The 24,767-nt window shown below is 50.1% G+C and overlaps 1 protein-coding gene across 5 annotated transcripts in view; it reads right to left on the bottom strand.

Annotated features, from left to right (window-relative positions):
• LOC121667538 (protein CEPU-1) overlaps positions 1 to 24,767 on the bottom strand; it is a 352,366-nt gene that overhangs the window by 114,286 nt on the left and 213,313 nt on the right. The window lies entirely within an intron of this gene.

Here is a 24,767-nt window from a genome sequence, read left to right on the forward strand (position 1 = left end):
TCTTGCTGAAACCGTAACTCAGGGGGCACCTAACCCCGCTTATTAAATGTTCCTAATTTTCAATGCAATGCTGGAGAGAATTAGCCATTCAAGCACTGCCGGGTGGCTTCAGAAGTCTCCCCGTTACCTCACTTAATTAAGACAGCACAGAAGATCTTCATATCCTTTGGGTGAAGCACTGGCTCTGTTGGACATTTTTTCATTAGCGTCACCATAAATAAGATTTCAAGCCTTGGCATTTACCACAGGAGTGGGATGAAGAAATCAACGTGAAGACAAAGCCTTTTGGTAACCACAAGTGGATTTCAAGGCAAACCCGACTCTCTTATCTTCACATTTATCTTTATCCCATTGATACGGCGCTATCGATGGCCGGCAGCTATCTGATGGCACACTAACAGCTCTATTTGCAGCTCGCAAGGCGATAGCCCCACGCCCTCCCCCCTCACCAGCAGATTTTGTATGACAGCAACGTTACGCGACCTTTCCTTCCACTTTTTCACCCGGCCTGGATTCACTCTGCGTGCAGAAATGACCAGCTAGCCCTAAAGAGCAGCTGGGCGACTGGGAATTGTATCATTACAGTATATAAGCCAAGGGAAAAAATTTAAAAAGACAAGAAGAGGAAAGAGATGAAGCTCCTGAGCTCCATCTTATCTCCCTCCCTGCCTCATATTTACCCTTCTCACACGTGCTCACAAATTTTCCCTTGTTCGGCACAGGGAGATGCACTGAACGACACAGGATATTTAAGTAAACATTTTACCGTCCTACTGTTATTTATTATTAATAATATACTGCTAACTCTGCCCTTGTAAGCACCTCTAGGAGGGAAATAGAGTCTCTAGGTGTCCATAGGCAGATTCCCCAGCCGTGCTCCCTCCCCTTGCCATTAACAGGAGCACATCCCTGTTTGTCTTCTCTGGTCTTCGTGACTTTCTCCATCTTTTTTCCATGGAGGATGTAAGCTGGATAAATGCTTCCTTCACCCCCACACAAAGGAAAACTCAATCTCCTCGCACAAGCCCCAAAATATATTTTCCCACCTTGTGACTGAACTTGAACCTCCTCCACTTCACGCGCCTTCCAAAATAACCCCGAGTCAAGCAGTTCAAATTAAAGCGACAAGAGCTGAGTGTTTGGCCCCCCTCGTTTCAAATGACACACTCAAAAATAAAGAGCCATTTTTGGCTTATTTTTCCATGCTTTCCCTTTCCCCCGGACAACTTGAGAGCTCTTGTATGAATGGGGAAATGATTTCAGATGGCTAAAAAGGCATTATTATTTCTACAGGAAAAATGCATGTGGAATTTGGTCCGGCTGCCACGGGAAAAGAGATCCCATGTCCGACCAACTGTAAAGACAGATCCATGTCAGATATAAACCCTTCAGGGAAATCAGAGCAGCACAAGGGCTTCCTCCAAGCTCCATCTGGCTCATGGGGATGTCACCACCAAGGCCACTATGGCAGCTCTTGGTGCAGGGGACACTTCGGGTCCCTCTTTTGGGACCAAAACCTTTTCACACAAAGTCTCCAAGATTCCAGACCTGGGCTCCACAAAGATTCTCCTTCCAGCATAAGAATTTGTTGAAAGCAGGATATGGTTGTACACAAGGACAGCTGATGCCTGACATTTATCTTCATGACTGAAGACTGCAGACCACAGAACATGAGAGGCAGAGTTAGTTATCTTCTCCTTAGCCATGACTGACAGTAAATGTCAGCAAAGATTAGTTATTCTGTATCATATCCATGCCACGCATGTTTTTAATTCTCCTACTGCTCCAGTACTCTTTCCACTTCCAGTTGTAATAAATCAAATGTACTTGCTCTGCGTGAAGAGGAGTTTCTGCAGTTGGAGAGGACCTGCTGGTCACCCATGGTACCCACTTCACGTGTCCTCAGCCCAGACAGAGTTCCCTGCTCTGTATCTCTGATCTCAATGGTTTCATTTTGGTAAAAACTGTAATTATGTCCATTTGCTATTTGTGCATCGCCTTCCATCGTGATGGATCCAGCAACACACAGCAATAAATGAGTTGCTTCATTTGGCAGTGAAACACAGCCACATGTGAGGTGAAAGTCTCAGAGTTTAACAACCTGATGCCACCTGAGTGGCCATTCTGGACAGGCACAGAAAGCCACTAGGGAAGAATTTGGAAAGAAACAATGGTGAAGTCTGGAAGACATGAAAAGTGCTGCCACCTTTGCCAGCAGAAATAAACGCCAGCTCTCTGGAACGTGGTCAGCATTCCAGCACTTTGGGTTCAGCTCGTTGCAGTGGGGTGACCTGGCATGAGGACGACAAACCCGCCATGCTCTGGGGAGAACACACATTGATGTCTGGTTTAAACCCCAGCTCTGTGACTGAGCTAATGACAGCTCAGAGAGTCAGCAAGCTCTGCTGTGGCAGCGGGGCTGGAAGGCAGCCTGCCCCAAACTCCCTGGGCATCAGAGTGAGCTTTTCCTTGTGCCCAGGCCACCCTTAGACCCACACGGTATGGAGGGGCTGGAAGGATTCCATCCCACCTACTCATCCAGACCCAAGCTCTTCCTCACCATGCATCGCATCACCACCCTTGGACGTTAAGTCCTGTCTCTATTCAAGGTACAATGAACACAAATGATGCCACATTTCGACCTTTTGCACCCTGCTGCCTGATCTCCTCTTAGTTTCACCCCACCTTGCACAAGCTTTGCTGCTCTCCTTTTCGGGGTCCACCCCAAGCAGCCCCTCATTGCCCCCAGCCAACGATTCCAACCCAAACCCAACTCTGACTTTATGTCAGAGTGGCTTTCACCTGTTCTTCACTTCATCCCCTGATTCAGTGCTGGGGTTTGCTGCCAGTCCTGCAAGCTGGAGGAGAAGCCAGCAACATCTCCAGAGGGCACCAGGTTCCTTCCTAATGGCTTTCATGTCTTCCTGTACCCTTAAATAACTAAAATCTCTTTGTTGCTAAGTACATCCAAGCAAGAGGGCACTAAAAGTTTTAAACCTCTCTGGGGACACCAGGACCAGGAAATCTACACAAGTCACAAGATGTTCTTCCACCAAAGTACCTTGTCTCCTGAAATGAGACCGACTGCGCTGCTCCTCGGAGCCACTCCCGTAGTGGTTGCTCTCTCAGGGTGCTTGTCACTACTACAGTAAAGGCGTCCTCCTTGATTCCTAACAGCGTTTTCAAATCTGGTTTAAAAAATCATTTCAGCATAGAGCATGATGCCTACAAAGTGCTCCTCCAGAGAGAAGTGGCAGCAAGGTGACACGAGGTTCCTGTCAGCCCTACAAAAGCACAGCACGTAGCTACACGGACGTGGCTGGCCCTTGTAGCAACTACGTTACATTCCTAAAGCACGAGGAGCACAGAGAGGTGAGTCAGACCTTTCTGCCCCATGAATTGCCCAGGGGAAAAAATGCCTAAAAGGCCTTTTTTCTTCCCATAAGAGGAAGGCAACGGTACAACTGCAAGGGGTCAGGACTTTGCAAGCAGGAGTAAGCCACAGGTCAGCTCAGCAATGGGTGCTGCTGTAGCTGCTCACCATCAGCCCACTCCGAGCTGCTCAGCAGCAGGAGGCCAGCAAGGCATTGTTCACAAATCAGATCTAACAGCTCACCCCCAAAGTCCACGTCTCTTCAGAGATGTGCCTAATAAATAATCTTTTCATTCCGTTTGAAGACAGCAGAGTGCTATTAAAGACCCTGACAGCTTGATGATCCCAAGGTGGTGGGCACACAGTCCCTGGTTACAGAGGGAGAGGATCAACACCAGACAGGTGCCTGGGCACACCAGGATCTCAGAGGAATGTCCCCAGACCACTGCCCTGTGCTTCAGTCACCAGTTGCTGCTTCCGATAACTAAATCCCCGTGCATCATCCTGATGTAAATAACCATCCATTTATAACTCCTTGTAATTACCTGCCTATTTCTGCAGCCCGCCTTCACAAGGTAGTCTCTCTGCAATTATAGTTAATTGCCTTGATTGCTACTGCATATTTCAAGAAAGTTCAGAAAAAAAATGTATGAGGGTAGTTTAACAAAGAGCCATATGGGGACCAGAACAGAAAGAGTTAACATTTTAAGTTTCTGATTTATTTCTCATTGCTGGCAAAGTAAACCCTGAGGATGTGAAAGCCCTTCCAGAACCAGCAACACAAGTCTTGACCATTTTTGTAATAACTTGTGAAACTTTCTTTGAACACAAGTCCCGAGCAGCAGGTGGAGCAGCCCCTGCCAGCCCTCCGCAGGTGTTCTCAGCAGCACAGGGATGATGCAGGTTTATGTCCCACTACCTACAGTAACTGCAAATATCCTTTAACCCATCATCATGGGGCTCACCTGTGCCCAGGCTCTGAATTTCCCACGGCTCTGAGCTCCATCATTTAACAAATTAAGCAAACTCCAGGGACAACCACTCCCCGTGCCAGAATGCTCCCCCTGCTCTGCCACAGGACTTGAGCCCAGGCTTACACACGGGACCAAATGCCAGCCAGGAGCCATCGGTGTCCTCATTTGCCCTCTGCTCATTCTCTGCTATCCCGACCTTCCCGCGCCTCCCGGATCCTGGCTGGTGCCCCGTGCCCAGCTCCCGGAGCTGCACCCACGGTGTTACAATCCTCAGCCAACGGGAAGGTCAAGCAGAGCAAAAGCTCCCACTGAGCCACAAATCCTCTGCTCACCTTCCTTCTGAAGGGACATCAATTTCTCGGGGCTGTCAAGATGATAAGGCAGCCCGGCCTCCACAATAAGGAGGATATTCCGGCTAATAACTTCCCATTAAGCTCCTCGGAGCTGGATGTTTTCCATGCTTTTCTGCAGGGCTGCTGCCAGGGCTTGTTTGCTCTCCTTACCCAGCTAACTCTTGAAGGGATATAGCTTGAGGCACTGTTGTAAAACGAGCTCTCTACCACCAGCCTGGCTGGAAATCCCTGGCAGAGCTGGACAGAGAAACTACAAGCTCAGAGTTCTTGCTCTGATCCCAGCTTAGCCTTTCTCTTCCAAAGGAAGATGACAGCATTCATCAGAAGATTTAAACTTTTTTTTTTTTTTTTAAGAAGTGGAAGAAACCTCTTATCCATCACTTCTGACCAGTTTATTGCCTGCAAGCACATTCCCAGCACCCTGAAGGGATCCCAGGAGAGGATGGCTGGGATGTTGTATTTCACATTTTCTCCCCTTGATGTTCACTAACCTTCAAATGTCCTTCCCCACCAACTGAGAGGTGAATCTAGAGGTGAACCTCAAGTTCAGGGTTAGTTCATGATGCTGAGCTGAAGATTCACATTTGCATCCCTTCACATCCTGCACCTTCTCCTCATCCTTCCCAGCAGCTTGTCCTTCCAGGGCCAACAGCCACATCACCACACACCAGGATGAGGATGCACCCTTACTTCCCTTCCTAATCCCAGCTACAGAGTACATCAGGGATGCTCAGGGAACTACTCCAAAGCACTCCTTTTTGTCCTACATTTCTCAAGAGTATGAAACTGGGCTGGATTTGTGGGGGTTACCTTCACCTCAGGAAATTTGCTTGAGGAAAAAGAAATCTCTGTTCCATTAATGCTTCATAAAAATTTTACAAGGTTTCAGCTAAAGGAAAGAAAACAAACAGAGATGGTGTCGGCACCCAGGCACTCTTGAAATCAAACATTCTTTCTCTACTGCATTTTTTTCAAATAGTACCAATCAGGAAAGCAATCAAACAAGAAGCCCACTGCTCCCAGTGCTTCCATTTCCAGCATCGGAATCTTTCCCAGCTCAGGACTTTCACTCCCAGTGCCCCCACACAACCACGTGTCCCACCAAGTCTCTGGAGAAGCTGGTGAGATGAATGCCAAAAACCACCCAGAAAGCCAAGGACACCACAGGATCCTTATTTTGATGGAATTCATTAAATTCCCTGCACTGGCATCCAGAACTGGGATGGGATCGAAGTGCACGGGGACTGTGAGCATTTTCCAAGCACATGGGGACGGGTGAGGGAGGAAGCTCCTGTCTTTCCCTAATAAAGCAGGAAGCTTTCCATCCACCACAGCATTAACAACTCCTTCATTAAAATCCAGAGCCTAGGCTGTTTTTCCAGCAGGGAATGGTGCAGCACAGCCAGGGCAGTAACGAGAGGTTTGCCATTAAATCAGCAGCTGAGGTCTGGTCCAGGCAGAGACATTTGGAAAGCGGGTACCTGAGTCAGCTCGAGACCTGTCTAATCAGCCTGGGAAAATGTCAAAGGTATTTCTGCAGTGTTCGCTAGCCAAAAAGACCCAATAATCTGTTTTTCCCCTTTGTTCCTGTGTTTTTCCAAGACTTTCCCTTCCGCTGCAGACACATTCTGCTGTAAACATACATGGCTCCCAAAAATCAGGCTTCTTCATAAACTGTATATTAAAAACCAACCCCCCAAAGAAAACTCTGCAACTGAATACAGAACACAGTTATTGGAGAGCTGCACAGTGACAGCGATGAGGAACAAACCCACCCAAAGTAAGGGGGGAAAGAAGGAAATAAGGAAAACACCAAGAAAAAAATTCTGCTGAGAACTCAGGAAACATTAATTGTCTAAGATCAAATGTGCACAGATAAAATATACATAAGGCTCATAAATCTACATCACAGAGACAGATACAATGCTAAATATATATTGGTTACTTTGCAAAACTTGAAATTAAAAACTCTATGTTGTCATCCATAAATGGCTTTTGCTCTCTTCACCTGCCACAGGTTCTGAGAAAGGAAAACCTTTTTTCCCTGAACAACTGCACAGAGATTTGGGAAAATTCCCAGGATGCAGCCAAAGCAGGTGATGAAGCCACCAGCATCCCACCTCTGCAGCGAGATCCTGGCTCTCGCTACCTGAGGCCCCTCAGCTCTCACCTCCAGCCTCTACCAAACACATGTTCATTCCAAGGAGAGGAATGAAACCCTTTAGACCAGAGCTGCCTTTGGAGGAGGAGAATCCCATTTCCCAGAGCCCGCTAACACCCCAAGAACCCACACTGCACCCCACTATGCGCAGCCTGGCTGTGCTCCATTCCCAAGGCAGCAAAAAACACCGGAGCTGCCAAGTAAAGCCAGGGGAGATGGTTCCTCCCACCCATCTCCCTCCTGGAAACTTCACAGGGCTCTCTGTGGATGTCTAAGCTGGTTAAACACATGGGGGGCTCCCAAAACACGCTGGGGATAAGTCAGATTAGGGGAGCTGCCTTTCCACCTCGTATTTCTCAAACCCCTCTGCCTCCCCCAGGCTGCAGCCAGAGCTGCTGAGCATTCACAAGGTGCAGTAGGAAAGAAACCCACAAGCCTGAGAGAAAAGCAAAAAAAAAAAAGCAATAAAGGCTTTGCTGCCTCCATGGCTGGCTCTGGAGAGGCCGGGAGGCCGGTTAATGGATGTCAGTTCTGTTTCCATTGAAGAAAAGAAAAATCAATGAGAAGCCTCTTAGGCAGGCAGGGCACAGCCACGGCCCTCATGCTGCTTTGCCTTCTCCTCAGCCACCAGCCCAGCCGCAAACGGAGCTTGGACCCACATTATCCAGCCTGGGACGCAGAGCCAAGCAGCCCTATGGGTTCCCACAGAGGCAGGAGCAACAGGAACACCCGCAACCTAATCCTCCACGCTGCCTCTTCACCTGCAGGTGTTCACTCCCATGGATTTCTGCAGCGAGGGCTGTGCTGGGGGAGGGACAGATCCTCGGCTCAAACTTCCACGTTGGCAGAGACCCCACTGCAGATGCAGTTATAAAGCTGAAATTCTCTTTCCAGCTACTTTTGGGGTTGGGTTTTTATTGTACTCCTGTGGATTTTGCCACACTAACATGAGCAGCGCTTTGCTGGCAGAAGGGACCCGCTCTGGGTGGTCTCCGTAGAGCTGGAGTCGGATTTTTCCCTTTACTGCCTCCGTTTCAGCCTCTCATGCAGAAAAGATGCAGCTCAGACGTTTCGTTAGCACTAAAAAGAATACTAATGAACTTGCAGGTTGTTGGGTGAGGCACCTAATGACAAGCCACACGCAGAATTGCTTAGCTGAGCCTCCTGGAAGTTACAGGGATGAGATTTAAATGGACTCAGGATGCAAAAAAAAAAAAAAATCACAAAAACACCATTTCTTCCCTTATTTCTGCTTAGTGCAGTAGCAGGTGTTTTCCTGCTGCTCAACATCCTCACGAGGCTCTAATACACCTGATCAATGTTAGATATTTCCTATTCTGATCCTATGGCTTCCTCTAAATGCTGGGGGTGGGATTCATCACCTCACCAGCCAAGTTCAGCCATTTGGACCCCGTTCCAGAGCAAATGGAGAGAAAGAGGCACTGCTAGGACACAATCTGTCTGACCTGTTTTAGACACCTGCCTTAGACTGGGATGAATTGCACCCGAAAAAGGCCCATTGCTCCCCAGTGACTGCAAAGGGGGCTGAACAAACACACCCAGACACAGCCATCCATCAGCTCAGACACCTGCAGTTACAGGAGCAGGTATCCCAGATTGCTCCTGCTTTTCTGGGCTCTTTTGGAAATGCTCATGGATCAAGAGACACTCAGCTTTTGACAGAATTTTTGCCAGTTCCTGCGCTTTTTCTCTCTTCCTCAGCCCACGTCCTCCTGTAGTGAACAAGAGACAGGACTCTGGGAGATAGGCTGGTGCCTCTCTGTTCCCAAGACCTGCTTAGATCAGACACCTGATTTCTGGATGGATCTAACTGGGAACACAGAATCATGACATCCATGACAGAATCAAAGCACCCAGGTTTAAGACATACTCCTGGATGAAGCTCTCCCAGAGTTAATGTCTTCCCCAGGCTGAGAGAGCCCTCCCAGCCCTTGACGGAGGAGCTCTTCAGCAAACAGCTGCCTGAAAATACGGCTGCAGCATCTTGGGATAAGGATCAGAGCCTTGGAAAAGCACGGAAGGGGCTCGTTTTGGACAGGAAACCATGCGTTACCAGAAATAAAAGATAAAGCACCACATCCCACCCAAGGCAAAGTCCATCTCCACCGAGGAGCTTTCTACAGTACCAAAAAATAGGCTCACATCTAATTCTCTCGTGCTGGGGAAAGGTTGGATATGGATCCCATTTTCCAAGCTGCCTTCTCTCCAGATAACATACCCCGATACATTTTTAGCCTTGAGTCCTACTGGGATGAGCTTATTCAATCGTGCTTTTCACCTGCACACCTCTGTCTAGCAATCTTCCTCAATAATTCGTGAAGCCTTTGGCCAATTTTAACTAAATTTGACAGAGGAACAGATGGCTCAAAGACATTAAGTACCTGCAAGCCTAGTGCAGATAGGCAGCCAGGTACAGGAGAGGGATGCTGCGAGGGCCCCACGGAGGAAAAGGCCACAGGAAAATGAGATTCATCCTCATCTGAACCTCAGAGAATCCACTCAGCACAAAGCCTTTCCAAACGTCCTCACCGCGGGCAGCAAATCATTGACTCCTACTTGGATTAAAATGAAGTAAACTTAGAAGAACCCTGGCTTTATCGGCCTCCGTGCCAGTCAGAGGATGGATTTTGCATATGAAATCAGAGCCTGTGTGACAACTCAGACAAAGGAGGAAAACCAACAGGGAAGGAAAGTCAAGTTGCTGCTGGCACCGAGGAACTGCAGGAAATCTTGCACCAAACCTTCCCACATCTATCCAGGAGCCTTGGATGCTGCATGAGGGGTGAGGGGACGCCTGATGCAGCAAATTTTGGGTGGTTCCTGCACCAAATTTTTCTTGGCTCCATTCAAGACGTTTCGTGCATCAAGGGAGGGCACAAAACACACGATCTCAGCGGCCCCAGGCTCACCCGGCACACCAGACGCCAGTAATAGAGCCACTCATCTATTTCCCATCAATGTATCTTCTTAATGAAGGAAGATAGCTTTTTAATAAATAAAAGCTTTCACCAAAAATAGCTGCATGGTCATCTATAATCCCCTGAAAACTTGTAAAGGTCTAAAGTTGAGACGCAAAGCACAGAGCAAGAGTTAGTGGGGGGTGGTGAGGAAATAGGGCAGCCACTCCCAAACCTTTACACCCAGAAGGAAATGCAGCACACCTTTTCTGCACACACCTGCACATGCCTCACCCTCCCAGCACCAAAGCAGCATCAAAAGCATTTTGCAAACCAATATTCCCAAATTCCCAGAGCTTAGGCAAGTACTTCTGTTTCTATTTCAGTGCAGGGGGGGAACGAGGCAAAGAGCAGCAAAATGACTTCATCGGAAAGGGCGAGCTGGTGGCACAGCGAGGATGGAGGAGGCGGCAGCCCCCCGAGCCAAAAGCAGGGAGGGATTAGGCACCGAGCCACGTGGCCACCTCCCCTTTCGTGTCTATCAGCACCAACTCCCCTCTCCTCCAAGTAAAGCAGATTTGTCCACAAAATCAGCTCTGGGTGGCGCAGCCTCGCCCAGCAGGTACAGATGGACTCGCTGATCAAGATGAATCATTTGGCACGTCCCGATGACCCGGGCGCAACCGCAGAACGGGCTCTTTGCTCAGGGCCCTCTCCAGGGCCGAGGCATCGGGGACAAAAAATGAGAGGAGCCTCCAAAACAGGCAGAGCCCCCACATCTGGCCCCTCCAGCTCATCTCCCCCCTCCCCACCAAGGTCTGGCTTGCTTGCCTCACCGAAGCCCCCTCCCTGCTCTCAGACAAGGTTAATAGGGTAGAAAGAGAGCATCTGTTTATGAGAAGGTTATCAAGTGAAAGGCAGTAACGCAGCCTCCAAACCAGCTTTTCATAGCCTCTTACTTATTATTTAATTTGGCTCCAGTACGTGAAATTAGGCTAATGGCTGTTAAGTGGTTAAGGCACGCACATTGTCCATCTGCCGAGAAGGCTCCAGGCCGTTGTTCTGTTTCAAAGGCTAAGGAGGAAAAATAATATGAGAGTTGCATGCTGTTAGTTTGAGAGCTCATAAATGCATTTTTTCTCCTCTTTCCCTCGCTTTTATACTTCTTTTATCTCCAGTGCTTTGCCTGTTGCAGCATTATGAACTTCTGGAAAGCGAGTTACTGGCTTTATTTTTTTTTTTTTTTTGTCAGTGCTCTTGTGCCTTTTTTTTTGCCTTTGTATTTTTTCTGAGCAGAGGGAAGGGTGAGCCAACCCGTTCCAGCAATGCCACAGCCACCAGCTGTTGCAGTCTTCCCATTCAGCCGAGCTCAGTGCAGCATCCCCCATTTGAGAGAGGAGAATTAAGCGCAAAGCCCTGAGCTTTTGTCTCTTCTCCTTGACACCGGGACTGGCAGCTTCTCTCCACCAACACAACATCAGCTCTGCAGTTTTCCTTACACACAATCTGGAGCGCTCAGCCCCTCCCCACCTGCACTCCTTGCTGCATTTAATGAGCAGTTCCACACATAGCATGAAGGACGTGTGGTTTCCTACACATTTCAAACCTTAAATGATGCAAGCTCAGGCTGGAGCTCCCTCTCCTCTTGAGTTTTGCACGTAACCAACGCCCACGCGGATTCTCGGGTGTCTCGTACAAGAGTTGAGCTCGTTCTGTCGTTACTTCAGAGGAACAATGAGGTCTCTCAACCTCTCCTATTTTCATGGGAGTTGTAGGAACATAACCTCCCTGTAGAACCTGACCAAAACCAGGCAGCTGATTCACCAAAGCCAGCAGGAACAGTGAGGAGGAAAAGGGACACCTGCACCTTCTTCCACGAATCCACAGAGAAGCTGTGAATGACTTCTAGGCAGATGAGCTGCAGACATAGACGCTAAACCACATGGAAAACCCGGCCAAGAATCCTTGGAATCATGGGATCACAGAACGGTTTGGGTTGGAAGTTTAAAGGTCATCCAGTCCAAGCCCCTGCCATGGGCAGAGACACCTTCCATTATCCCAGGGTGCTCCAAGCCCCATCCAACCTGGCCTTGGACACTGCCAGGGATCCAGGGGCAGCCACAGCTTCTCTGGGCACCCTGTGCCAGGGCCTGCCCACCCTCCCAGGGAGCAATTCCTTCCCAACATCCCATCTAACCCTGCCCTCTGGGAAGGGAAGCCATTCCCCTGTGTTCCATCAGGCAAGGGAAACTTCTTTACCTGACAGCAGCCCTGGGAAGGAGCAGGCTCTAAGGAGGGGAGCTGCAGGAAGGAAAGGAAAGGGAAGGAACCCTCCAGTCACTGCAAAAAATAAGAGCCCAAAGCCATCTCTGTCCCCTGCGCAGGAGCTGAGCCGTCTCCGAGCGAGGAGGGTTATTTATGGGGACACGAGGAAGGAGAAGGCAGCTGACGAGCAGATCTCATTTCCCTCCATTACTGCAACCCCACTTGAAATCCAACTTTATGTCTTCCTTTCCAAGCCAGGAAAAAAAACAAATAACTGAATGCCACAACCAAAGTCAGCCTTCCATCCTTGTTAGCCCCTGATTTTGCCAGAGGATAGTGGGGTGGTTTCAGACTCAGAGCAGGAGAAACAAGCAGCTGTTGGCAGCACCAGGAGAAAAGACTGGTGCATTTACCAATAGGCTTGTCCCCTCACCTCTCCCAAGAGGAGCCCCCAGCACTGCTTTTCCAAGGACACTCTTTTCCAGGGTATAGCTGGGGCATCCAGGCTTGCCATCTGCTCCATCACCCCTGGCTTTATCCCTGTGTCCTGCCTCTCTCACCAGGTATCTGCACGAATTACTCCTCCCCGCTTGTACCTTTGTTCACAAGGTCTATAAATATATACTTACATTTTTAAAAAACTTTTAAACATTTTAATTTTTTTGCATATAAATACACGTATTTATTCATATATTGGGAGCTGGCACTGGATTACCTTTAAGGCCCCTTCCAACCCGAGCATTTCAATGATTCCGTGATAAACACACAAAAATTTGCTCTCTGCATGTGCCCATGGTTGACACGTGCAGAACCAATTGTGCTCAGGGGGTGCTCTGTTATGACGCTCAACCCCTAAATTCCCAGCCCTATACTCATTTTGACACTGCTCTCCCGCAGAACCTGACCCAAAACGCACCATCCAGACGGTGTTTTTTGGGGAAAGATATGAAGAAAACAGGAAATGAAGCTGCTGGTGCTGCCTGACGGGAGGATAAAGTGGCTGTGCTGGAATAACCACCAAAGCGAGATGCTCAGCCCATGTCCTGCAGCTCTGCACCTGCTTGTGCTGACAAATAACCGCCCGGCGTGCAAAACTGTCTGGGATTATGGAAGGGAGCAGGATTCACAAAAACCTGCCCAGATTTGGTCGAGCAGTGCGGGAAACTCGCGCTGGTGCAGCAATTTCCAGGGGGGGAAGAGAGCTTGTGCAGTATTTTTATTTGACACTGGCAGAAGCCCTGCTCTGACACATTTCTCCCTGTTCTGCTGCCAGCGCTGCTTAATTCCCGTGGCAGGCTGGCGGGAGCGGTGAAGCGATCCTAGCAGAAGTCTGACACCACGAGAGTTCTGTGTGAATAGCATATCCCGCAAATCTGCAGGATAGAGAACATCTGAAAACCAGGTTAAGGGATAAATACTGACAAGCCCTGACTGGAGAAAAGAGTGTTCATTCCAACACCTGCATGAACTGGAGGATTGTTACAGTTTTCCCTCTAAATGCTGCTGAACCAGGTGATTGAGCCACACAGAAAACCAGACGGAGGAGGCAGTTCAGACCCTCCAAGCTGCCCCCACATGGAGCTGGGGAGCTTCCATCTGAAATTGGGGGAAGCTGGCAGGGCAGGGTTTGCAGGAAGCATCCCTTCAAGGACTCCTTCCTGTTACCACGCTGCCAGGGAGCATATGCAAGGAAGGGAAGGATTACAGCACTTTGCTTCTGATCATTCCTGTTTTGAAGGGATTTTTTGGACTTAGTCGCCAGCAATTTTGGCAAGAGGCTTCCCAAGCACTGAGCTGGCAGTCGTAGGGAAGAGGGTGGCTTTATCCAAGACATAAAAATCCAGGGAGATGGCTTTGAACTAAAGCTCATGCAGGAGAAAGAAAAAAGGAAATATCCTTGTGGGCACAGCAGCTGCTCCAGAGACAGCAGGGAAAATTTGTGGAGAGGAGGATGAGCTCAGAGAAGAGTTTTTCCCAGACTGCAGGATCACAGTGTAGAAGGAGGAGACCTGAGGAGCATAGGCTCCATCTTTTTCCTCCGATTCCTCTAAGAAAGGGAAGCTTTGACCCCCTCCTCCCATCTCAGGGGAACAGGGAAGGAGGACATGCTGCTCACAGCCTGCAGCCTTGCTGGTGGGATGGGAAATTGCTCTGCTCCTGCTGGGATCTGCAGCCCTGGCCGCTATAGGGAGTGATGGATGAAAGGGAGGGAGAGGAGGAGGAAGCTGTGTCTTAAGGCTCTGCAGCAGCAAATGGCCTCAGCGATTAGAACTGAGTGGGCAGCTGTGTATCACTCTGGATTTTCTGCCTGTTTCATCACTAGCAGTGACTCAGGAATATTCTTCATCGCCCTCAAGCGAGGATATGATCATTTTCTGCCACTTGAGATGAAGCTAATTTTACAGCAGCTTAGAGGGAGAGAGATGTCATGTGCTGATTTCTGTACTGTCTGCATCACCCAGCGCTGCAGCATGGCCAGGCCGTAGGTGCTGACTGCTGGAAGTTAAACCACCCAGCACCGGGACAGAAAATCCAGGGAAAGGGTGTTTGGAGCTGCAGGTCCCAGAAAGATGAGAGGAAAAAAGCAGCAAAGAATCAAGAGTTCCCCGCAAAGATAAACAAAACAGCATCCCTTCTCCAGGCAGGTTCATGGAATCCCAGCATGGTTTGGGATGGAAGGGACCTTAAAGCTCATCCAGTTCCAACCCCTGCCATGGGCAGGGACACCTTCCACTACCCCAGGTGTCTCCAAGCCCCGTCCTTCCTGGCCTTGAACACTTCCAGGGATCCAGGGACAGCCTCAGCTTCTCTGGGCACCCTGTGCCAGTCCTGTTCTGTAGGAGGAGAAGCATCCAGAGTGCCTGAGGGTGTGGAATCTGCTCCTGATATGACAAGTGTGCTGAGCAAGACCAATGGGCAGAGGGCAGACCTGAAAGGGCTGATGTCATCACTCAAATCCAACCAGTCTCAGACACCCCAAATTTACCAAAACCAAATCCCGACGAGCGAGGAGCCCACTTTTCATAGAATCACAAAATGGTTTGGATTGGAAGCACCCTTAAAGCTCACCTCATTCCAACTCCCTGCCATGGGCAGGGACACCTTCCACTAGACCAGGTTGGTCAAAGTGAAAAGCATTTGCGATACCTGTGCCAAATCGCTCCCTTGGCACATCAAACCCTGGCTCTGGCTGAGCTCCCCCTCTCATCCTGTCTGTGCTTCCCACAGAGCTGGGATGACATGGCAGCAGAACCAGTGCCACCACCAGCACTGCAGCTGGACCGCCCGGGCTCCTGGCTGGGAACCAGCCCTATGGCCACCGTTCAGATGGGTTTTCTTGCTCATAGCTCAGGTCATTTATTTATTTCTGAGATGCAAAAGCTGCCTTCACACCAGGCCCTGGCAGTGCCTCACCGGGCTCCCTGTGCGAAGCCGCGGTCTCCCAGCCACCGCCCGGCATGTGATTCCTTGACAGCCCTGGCTTTGGGAGCTAACTGGCAGTGGTGGCTGCATTTGCAGGGGAAACGGAGCAGTACTGCCAGCTTTTAGTGACAAAGGGAGTGTTTATAACAGGCACGGTGACAGCTGTCCGAATGCCACATTTATTTACAAAACGTTAGTTAAATTACTGACAGTTGGCGCTGCAGAGGGAAGCTGAGAGGAAGAGCTGACACGTCCCTGGCACGCTCATTCGACAGCCCCACGGTGCCTCTCAAGAGCCTCCCTTTCCAGCGTGGGTGGCACAGCCCTTTACTCACAGCATCACTGCACCTTCGCTCCTTCCCTTCCCACCAAACCTTCAAGGGGATCATCCTGCAACTCCCACCGACCCCAGAGGGTCAGTCTCAACAAGGTGGATGAAGTTCCTCCAAACAATGCACGGCCACCAAGCCTTCAGTCTTTCCTAGAAGGACCAAGAGGATGTTGACCACCCTGTGATCCCTTCAGTAGTTCAGATTACTTCAGGCAGTGCCACTTGAATGGATGGAGGTCACCAAGAGCACCTCTGGATGGCCAAAAATGTCTGTGTTGTTTTTCAGACTCACAGAGGTGTCTGAGGTGAAGGCCCCGTGTCTGCTGAGCAATGTCAACAGTCTGCAAGCTGCTGGCTTGGAACCAGCAAGGAAATTGCAGCTGCCATCCTCCAGGAGACAAGGACAACTGGAGAAATTTAGGAGCCCAGCTGATATGCACCAGTGAAAGCATCTCCCCAGACCAACCACCTCCATGACGAAGCAATAACAACCCAAGACGGGATTTTGACTTTCCGACCACAGAATTCCTTAGGCTGGAAATGACCTCTAAAACCATCAACTCCAACCCTTCCCCCAGGCTACCAGTCAGCCATGCCCCAAGTGCTACATGCTCATGGCTTTTAAATCCCTCCAGAGATGATGGCTCCACCACTGCCCTGGGCAGCCCATTCCAGTGCTTGACTGCCCTTTTGGCATAGAAATGTTCCCTAATATCCAACCTAAACCTCCCCTGGTGCAATTTGAGGTCATTTCCTCTTGTCCTATCGCTCATTACTCCTGAGGAGAGACCGACCCCCATATCCACCCTGCCACAGAGTGCAAGAGAGGGAAGAGACTCTTCAATTCCACAAGTCAAGGCCAATAGAGACCTTTGGCTCCTCATGTTTGTAGAGGACTAAATCACGTCACTTGCACACACACACCACGAGGAACCTCCAAACTGCTCCCTCCCAACACTGCCACGTCTTGCCCTGACTCTCACACTGTGCAAGTTTGCAGAGCAAACAGGGTCGCAACGTGCCTTGGCCAGCTGGAAATTTGGCCTTGGAAAACATCATTCGATATAAACTTTATCTGATTCAAAACAGAGCAGCTCTTCCAAACAGTAGAAAGTAATAGCAGAGATGAAGTTTGATGAAAAAGTTGACCCAAGATGTAAAGCAGTTTAGAGGTGAGTAGGGAAAGGTTCATTTTCAGCTCAAGGGAAACTCTGTGTGTCCAGAAATTCTTCCCTTTCATTCTGAGACTGAATGAAATCAGAATCTCCCTATTTCCCATAAAACAATTTTTAACCCCAAACCTTGCTTTAGCTTCATCAGAGAACTTCCTGTAACATTTGCCAAGATGCTTCACTGAACTCACAAACTCAGATAAAAGGAAAAAAATACTGTTTTTCCAAGCAAACCCAAACCTGCCCTCTTCCCCATAAGGGAATTCTAAGTCAAATCCTTTCCAGTCAAGGTACACAAGAAAGAAATGGATTGTTTAACAAAAATATCTGGGTTTGAATTTTTTTTCAAAAAAAAGAAGGTGCTTTCTTATTTAACAAATGATACAAGTCTGGAATTTTTGAATGAAAGTAGAAGCAGGTGCTCTCCCAGCTCCTGCTGAGTAGTAATGGAAGAAAAAGGACTTGGAAAATACTTCCTTGAATTTTCATCTCAGTCACCCTTCCTTTGAGCTCATCAAGAGCTGGACTGTAAGAGAGGAAAAGGGATGAAGAATACTTAAGGTTATCTTTATGGTTTTTTAATATTATTTAAGGAATAAAGCTCTACACATATAATTGACTGAATTTGGGGACTGAAGGGTAAGAACCCAAACACGCCTTCAAATATTAGTGCTGTGCCTATTTCTAAGTCCAAAGCATCCTGAGATTTGGAAGTGTCTCCGAGCCTGGAGCTGCCCTGCTCTCCTTTCATACCTTTGAGAATTTGCTTCTCTCAACAGCTTCTCTCATGTTTCTTATTAGAGATGTGTAAAAACCATGAGGCTGAAAAACACGCTGGTTTTGATGAACTGAGGATGTGAAGCTGCGAAAATAATGATCCTACCATGAAAAAAAAAGGGAAAAAAACCACTCAAAAATCCCAAGTAATGAATGTTTGGATCATGGCCGGGGCTCTGCATGTGTCTGATAAAACACACACAGGTGTCAGAGCCATTTATGGTTGCAGGCACAGAGCCGGTCAAAATCTCCCATCTCTGGGAAAAAAATCCTGTGATATTTCACCAGCTGCTCATGTTGGAAGGTGGTTTTATCCCTTATTTACTCTGTCCTCATTGACATGCAGAGCTGGACTCGCTTGTCTCCTGCTTGACCCTTGGTGTCCTTTCCTATTCAGCACTGTCCCCAAAGGTGTCCCCACCTTCAGACCAGGCTCAGCTCTCCAGACCTTGTCTCAATAATCCCCTCCCTGATTTTTCCAGGGGAGAATCCAGCCTCAAAGTCAAGTTTGCCTGCAGATTTTCCATACCCGCCCATCTGCCTCCTCACTTTGCACATAAACTAAGGATGCTTCCCAGCATGGCTGTGGTGGTGACAGCCAACACCACTCCCCAGCAGCTGAAGAATCCTTATTTAAACCAGGATTTTTAATATCCTCATGATGGAGATGCTGTTGGCGGTTCAGCAGACGCTGCAGCATCCAGACAGCCAAGCCTGAGCCTCAGACTTGGCTCCTTCACAGCCTTGCACCTCGGAAAACCAAACCCAAGGAGAGCAGAAGGTATTTCCCACTTGCTTTGCAAAGGTGCCACATGCAACGAGCAAACCCCAAGGAGAAGGAATTCCACATTGCTATTCCACACACAACCCGCTAGCAGCCTGCACATTGCAGCAAGGCTGAAATGCTGTCTTCCAACCTGATCCCCAGTCCATTACAGTTGGGATAAAGACTCGTGGTGACATTAATGAGCACTGGATCAGCCCCTTTGCTGGCATAAATCTCTCTGTCGCATCGGTGGGATTGCATTTTCCCCCCACTTGCCTGTTTGTTTGGCTCTGGATTCTCATTACAATTTCTATTAGCCCAGGCTCCCACTGATGTGGTCGTAGATTAGTTCCTCCCTGATTTTTTCCTCTTTCCTCCTGAAGGAAAATAAGGGTGTCCGAGTTCAAAGTGGCAGGTTTTGGCAGGTCTGGGGGGAAGAAAACAACTCTGTCTCATCAAGAGGAGGATTTTTCCAACAGCATAAATCGGAGTAACTCCAGCAAAGCCAACAGAAGTGACAAAGACTTGGGCAAGCTGAAGATGACCCACATGCCCACCCAGCTCGGTTAACACACAGCTGGAGCTGCCAGGTCAGGACTGCAGTGCCAGCAGCAGCATGGCACAAAGGGCTCTGCCAGGGTGGCAGTGGGACAGCACATCAGGACAGCCAAAGGCTAGAGATGAGGCCAGGTGCCATCCCTTGGATTGGCACCCAAAAGCGCTCGGGTCCAAGGCTTACATGAGCACATGATTAAGGTGAGGCAGCTTCAGAGCAGAGTTTGGGGCTGTGATGCCCACAGGTGCATTGCTTTCCCAGGTCCCAATATCCCTGATTTTACTTCAGCTCCCACCTAATCATCCACCCTCCCAGCAGCTCTGCAGTACCCCAGCCATACACCAGGTACCCCCGAAATGACAATTCCCTGGCATATCCAGCCAAAAAAACGCTCCCAGTCACCTCTTCAAACCCCAAGCAAGGGCAGGACATGGGTGGACACCTCTGGTGCCCTCCAGTAGAACACTTTTAGCATTTTCCTTGCAGAGGGATGAATCCTGCCACAAAGAGACTGCAACGCAAGCAGATGACTCATGGAGCAGAGAAAGGAAGCATTGCAATTGCTGTGCACGAATCAAGACATTTATAGGACCTGGGAGGGCACCTAACATCACACAAGGAGCCGAGGGCAGGGCTGACAACTGAAAATCCATTTCCTAAGCCTGCCTTAACCACTAGAAACACCACTGCAGCACCCCTCCACTGGCCACCTGTGGGGCTGCTCTGGCCTCCTTTCCCCATCCCAAGGTAAAGTCTGTTTGACTTCAGCCTTTCCAGATGCGAGGTGCTTAACCCAGGATGGAGATGACAGCTCCACAAAAGCACACTTGTCCCCTAGGAGACCCCAGCTCCAGTGAACCAGAGGCAGCAGCGCTACCAGGCAAGCTATAAAGGGAAACCCTCCTCTGGCACAGCAATCAGGAGCTTGTCTCATCTCAGATGGAAATTGCACTCAGGAAAAAAAAAAAAAAAGAGAATAATCCATGCATATGACAATTTTTTTTCACCACTTTAAGCTGATTCCATCTCCGAGATGGGAGAAAGGTGGCAGAGATTTGCTGACATGTCACTTTAGTAATAAACTCCTCTTTCAGAAACGTGCCATCGCCAGCAAAGCAATCGGCTCACGAGCTACAAACCACAGCGAACGCTGCACGTGGGGCTCCTGCAGCCTCTCGCACAGGGCATCCCCAGGAATGTGGAGACAAAACCCTGACCAGGAAGGAGAACCCAGCAACAACAGGAAGAGGAGAGAGGGAGAGAGGCAGGGGTGAAGTGGCACCATGAGGGATGTAGGAGAACACACTCTGCTCCTTCTTCACCTTAATACAGGAGGGGTCACCACAGCCCTGAATTCATTCCCTAAGCCTCAGCATTAAAAGGAGAGAGGTTTGAAGGAGAAGGGCAAAGGTGCTGGATACTGGAGAGTCAGGGAATAAACTGGGGTCGTTAAGACGTGAGCAGGCAGCTTAGCTCCATCCTCACCCCATCCCCACAGGACTGCCAGAAGCTGCTCCCAGCCCATCCCAGGTGCTCAGGATTCCTTTACTGCTCAGGAACTGAGAAAAGCAAAGGTAATACACCTTGGTCTCTGCAGCCTCTCCAGCTATATCTGCTACCAGTCTGGGCTTGGGAAGTAGGCAGGGAAGTGGGCAGGCCAGCAACCAGGAATCTCTGAAATAAATAATGGCAGCAGGATGAAAACTACCAGGCATGGGGCTTGGAGAAAATCGGAATGGGATGGCTTCTCCACAGGTCTGAGCCCTGGAGAGGCAGATGAGCACTGATCTGGAAATAAAGAATGTGGTGGTTGTGCAGGGAAGGGGGAGTTGGCTGGGCAGGGCAGGAGATGGGAACACCTAACTTGGGGTGTTCTCAGCTGGTGGGACAGGGTGGACGAGCAACACTCCCTCAGTGGGGTTCTTGCAGCTCGGAGTGGGAGCGAGAGCCTGGAGCAAAACGGACACAGAGCTGGGCAGTCACCCAAGGAGGTTTAGCAATCACGGCTGGCCCCTTTCATCATCATCCTCTGCCCTGTCTGGCTTTTGTTACTCACACCAGGAGCCCAGCCCTGTGCTGGGCACCGCTCCCTGAGCCCCCCATGAACCCCCCATGACTCAGCCGAGGCTACAGGCACAGCTTTCCCAGGCACAGACAGCCTGGAATGGGTTCCCCTGCCTTCCTCCCCCCACAGGATTTCTGCATTCATTGACTGCAAACCACAAAGGCAGCTGCCCAAAACCTCAGCGAGAATCACCCTCACTCAAACCCTGGCAGGAGCAGCACTGGGGGAGGCACAGAGGCTCCCCCAGGACCTGGGTGCTGGAACACACCACATTTACCCACTGCAGACCACTCCTATTTTTCTATTACACAATAAAAACACAGCAAGGCAAATTCCTGTGAATAAAAGGGAAAAGATGGGGCAGCAAAGAGTCACAGAAAACAGACCCATCTCTGAGAAATAGTCTTTTTTGCTTAGCAAACAAGCACTTTCTGTTTGCACCCACCGAACAAACATGCTTGACTTTGTTTTGTTTCGCAGCCAAGTCATCATTTCTCCAAAATTATTTCAAGAGCACAACAGGGGCCAAATAAATTTGCAAAACAGGCTTAGGTAAAGCACGGCAGAGCTCAGTGGCAAAGCTCATAGCCCTTTTCAAAGCATGAGTGGAAACCACGGGAAACATCAGGGTTAAAAAAAGCTTTGCTTCCTGTTTAACTCAGATTTGACTTTTAGTGTTGGAATCAAAGAGAGGAACAAATGAAGGCATTGCATCACCCTGCCAAGGAAACCAGAGGAGATGAAGAGAGGAGCACAGGTGGGTTCAGGGGACACCATGCAGGCGCCTGTGCTGCTGATGGGAACGTCAGAGCCTCACCGTGGAAAGCGCTGACTGATGCCAATTAAAGCGAAATCATAATCACGCCATTTGTTTTGGTGCCGAGAAAGCTGCTCCAAAGGTCCCAGCGATGCCTGGACTCAGTTCAAGCACTGCATGGAAGTTCAGGATGGGTCCTCTCCAGCATGAGCCACTCGCTACTGGTGAGGGCAGAGCTGTCTGGATGTGGTAGGAGGGGATGAAGATCTGCCTCATCCTCACAATCTGGGCTTGGGGACACAAGGAAGGACAGAAAGCTCCGACCTTCACCTGCACACAAATCCTTAGTGCAACCCCAAAGGCAGGACCAACGCATCCATCAGTAAAACCACCAAACTGTGGGATACAACACCTTCAAACCCTTTCCTTATTCCCACATCCAGGAGTAAATCCTACCCCTCTCCTATCCCAGGTAGCAGCTCTAACCCAACATCTAAAGCTTGATTTAAATTTAATACAGGGATCTAAAGCACTGGTACCTAGGACATGTCTGTACCCTCCAGCAGAAACATCACGAGATAGAAGGAAATATCCGAACATCTCCCACGTCTCTGGTCCTCAGCTGATTCCCTACAGTGGATTGTAGGGAGCAAAGCCTTTACAACAGAGAAGTCTCCTTGCAGCTTTCAATCCAGCTTTTTTTCTGGCACTGAATTCCCGCTGCTTGGAGGGACAGAGCTGAAAAGAGCCTCTTGGCAGGGCACTGCTGCTCGAGCTCCTCAGCACCCGCCACCCCAATAAAATAACCTATTTCCAACAGCCAAAGCCTCTCCTTTGGGAAGGGGGGGGACAGGACTTTCCAAGCGCTCCAGAGAAGCGGCAACTTCTGCTGCTGAGTTTGTTCTTCCCTTTAGGCATCTGTGAAACACCAAGAAAGGACCTCTAGAAACATCTCTCCTTCCAAATCCTTGGCTGCAGCTCCCCGCCCTCCCACCTTGCATGGAAATGAGCGGGATTGGATTAGACCTGATTTTTTTTCCATCCCTGACTGCCACCCATGCAGGGCTGGGCAAGAGGTGGCCGGGAGCATCGCTGGGGTCTGCCAGAGCCTTTGTAGCAGCATTGCTATTCTGCACAAGTTAACTCCTCCACAACAGATCGATGGGCACGCTGGGCCGGGAGGGGAGCAGGCAGGAAGATTCATGCTTCCTTGATTTCCTCTGGTTTTCACATGCTCTGCTCCTCCCAGCTCCTGCCACGGCACAGCACAACAGGGACTGACCAGGGGATGCAGCAATGTCCCACTGCCTGCTGGGCCAACAGCTCCCACCTCAAACCAGCAGGAAAACACCTCCAACGCCCAGGCAAAACACACTCCTGCCCCTCTCTGCCACCAAAGCAGAGCACAGAGCTGGCGGTAGCAGCAAGCCATTAATTTCCAAGAGCAATCCCTGCTCCAGGGGCACGACAGCAGGAATGCCATCAGCACAGTGGGAATGGCACCCGCACAGGCTGCCTATCCCAAAGCCCACGTGCCTCTCTGCTGGGGCATGCCTGTACTGACGAGGCACCTGCCAAGGGCCACCAGACCGGCTCCCAGCTCTACTGGGATGATGACACATCGCTGTCCTCCCTCCCTCCCCCCCCAGAGCCACCTGCCGGGGCAGGATTTGTCGCCCTTCCCATGAAGCCTCCCCGACAGAAGGAAGGAATCCCTCCTGCTGACTCACCCAGGCTTCCCTTTGTTCTCCTCCAACACCTGGCGACCACCCAGTGCCAGGGCAGAGCACCTCGATCCGCGGTGTGGATTGACATCCCTGATCTGTGCCCCAAACCCCGTGCAGGCCCTCCTCACCAGGGCCTCTTCCCGTAAGTTTGCAGAGCACCCACCCAGCTGCTGCCACCCCCCGTGTGTTTCACTGCCCAGACCCCCAGTAACCCAAACCCCTCCCTCTTTGACAGCAGGATCTGTAGGATTTTTGGCACTTGGGAGAACACAGCGATTCAGGAAAGAAAAGGAGCTACTACTTTTTTAAGCCAAGCTCAGCAAGGCAAATTCCTAAGCAAGACACTCTGTCCTCCACCCTCTGCCACCCGTTTTCCAGCCTCTTTGCCCAGCCGTGCCATGACGCAAGACAAACCCAGAGGAACAGCCACGACAGAGCTCCCACCCTCCCAGGAGCGCTCAAGGGCTGTAGGGGGACACAAGATTTGGCTGCAAACAACTGAGTTGCAAGAAAATTCCTGCTGAAATTCCCCCGGGGCTTTTTTTCTGCCCTGGCTTGGCCCTTCTCCACTGGCTGGCGTAAAGCAGGAGTGCGGTGTCACCGCACACACCCAGCTGGCCCCGCAGATGTTGGTGTCACCTATGCAATGCTCCGGAGGAGGAAAGTCGCCCCCGAGCATGCCGGAGTTGCAAGCACCGCTTCCCAGCGCTGCAATTAAAACCTGGCTTTTGATTTTTAATGTCCCCATCAAACATCCTCTGGGATGACTGCGCCCATCTGCTGTGAGGACGGGGACGAGTGTCTGGGCATAAGATGTCCCAGAAGTTATGCTGAGCAAAATTACGGATTCCTTGGCAGCCCCTGAACCCCTCGCATGGCTGCTGCAGGAGACAGGACCCTGGTGCAACGCCCAGCCCCCATCTCCCCCCTCCCCGCGGGGTGAATGCAGGGAGCAGCAACCCCCTGCCTCTGGAGCAAGAGGATTTTTAGGGAGCTGAGCATCCACCTGCCCAGAGCTAGCCCCGTCCTGCAATTCCAGCAGGTCTGGACATGAGAAAAAGGCACAAAGCCACACCAGGGGGTCAACAACTCCCCCTTTCCCCAGACTGGGGCGGTCTGACACGGATGAAGACACCCCAGGCACGGCAC

This window comes from Corvus kubaryi, unplaced genomic scaffold (assembly GCF_017639235.1).
Source record: "Corvus kubaryi isolate FWS band 111438036 unplaced genomic scaffold, C.kubaryi_AGA036_p1.0 37367, whole genome shotgun sequence".
Taxonomy (NCBI): Eukaryota; Metazoa; Chordata; class Aves; order Passeriformes; family Corvidae; genus Corvus; species Corvus kubaryi.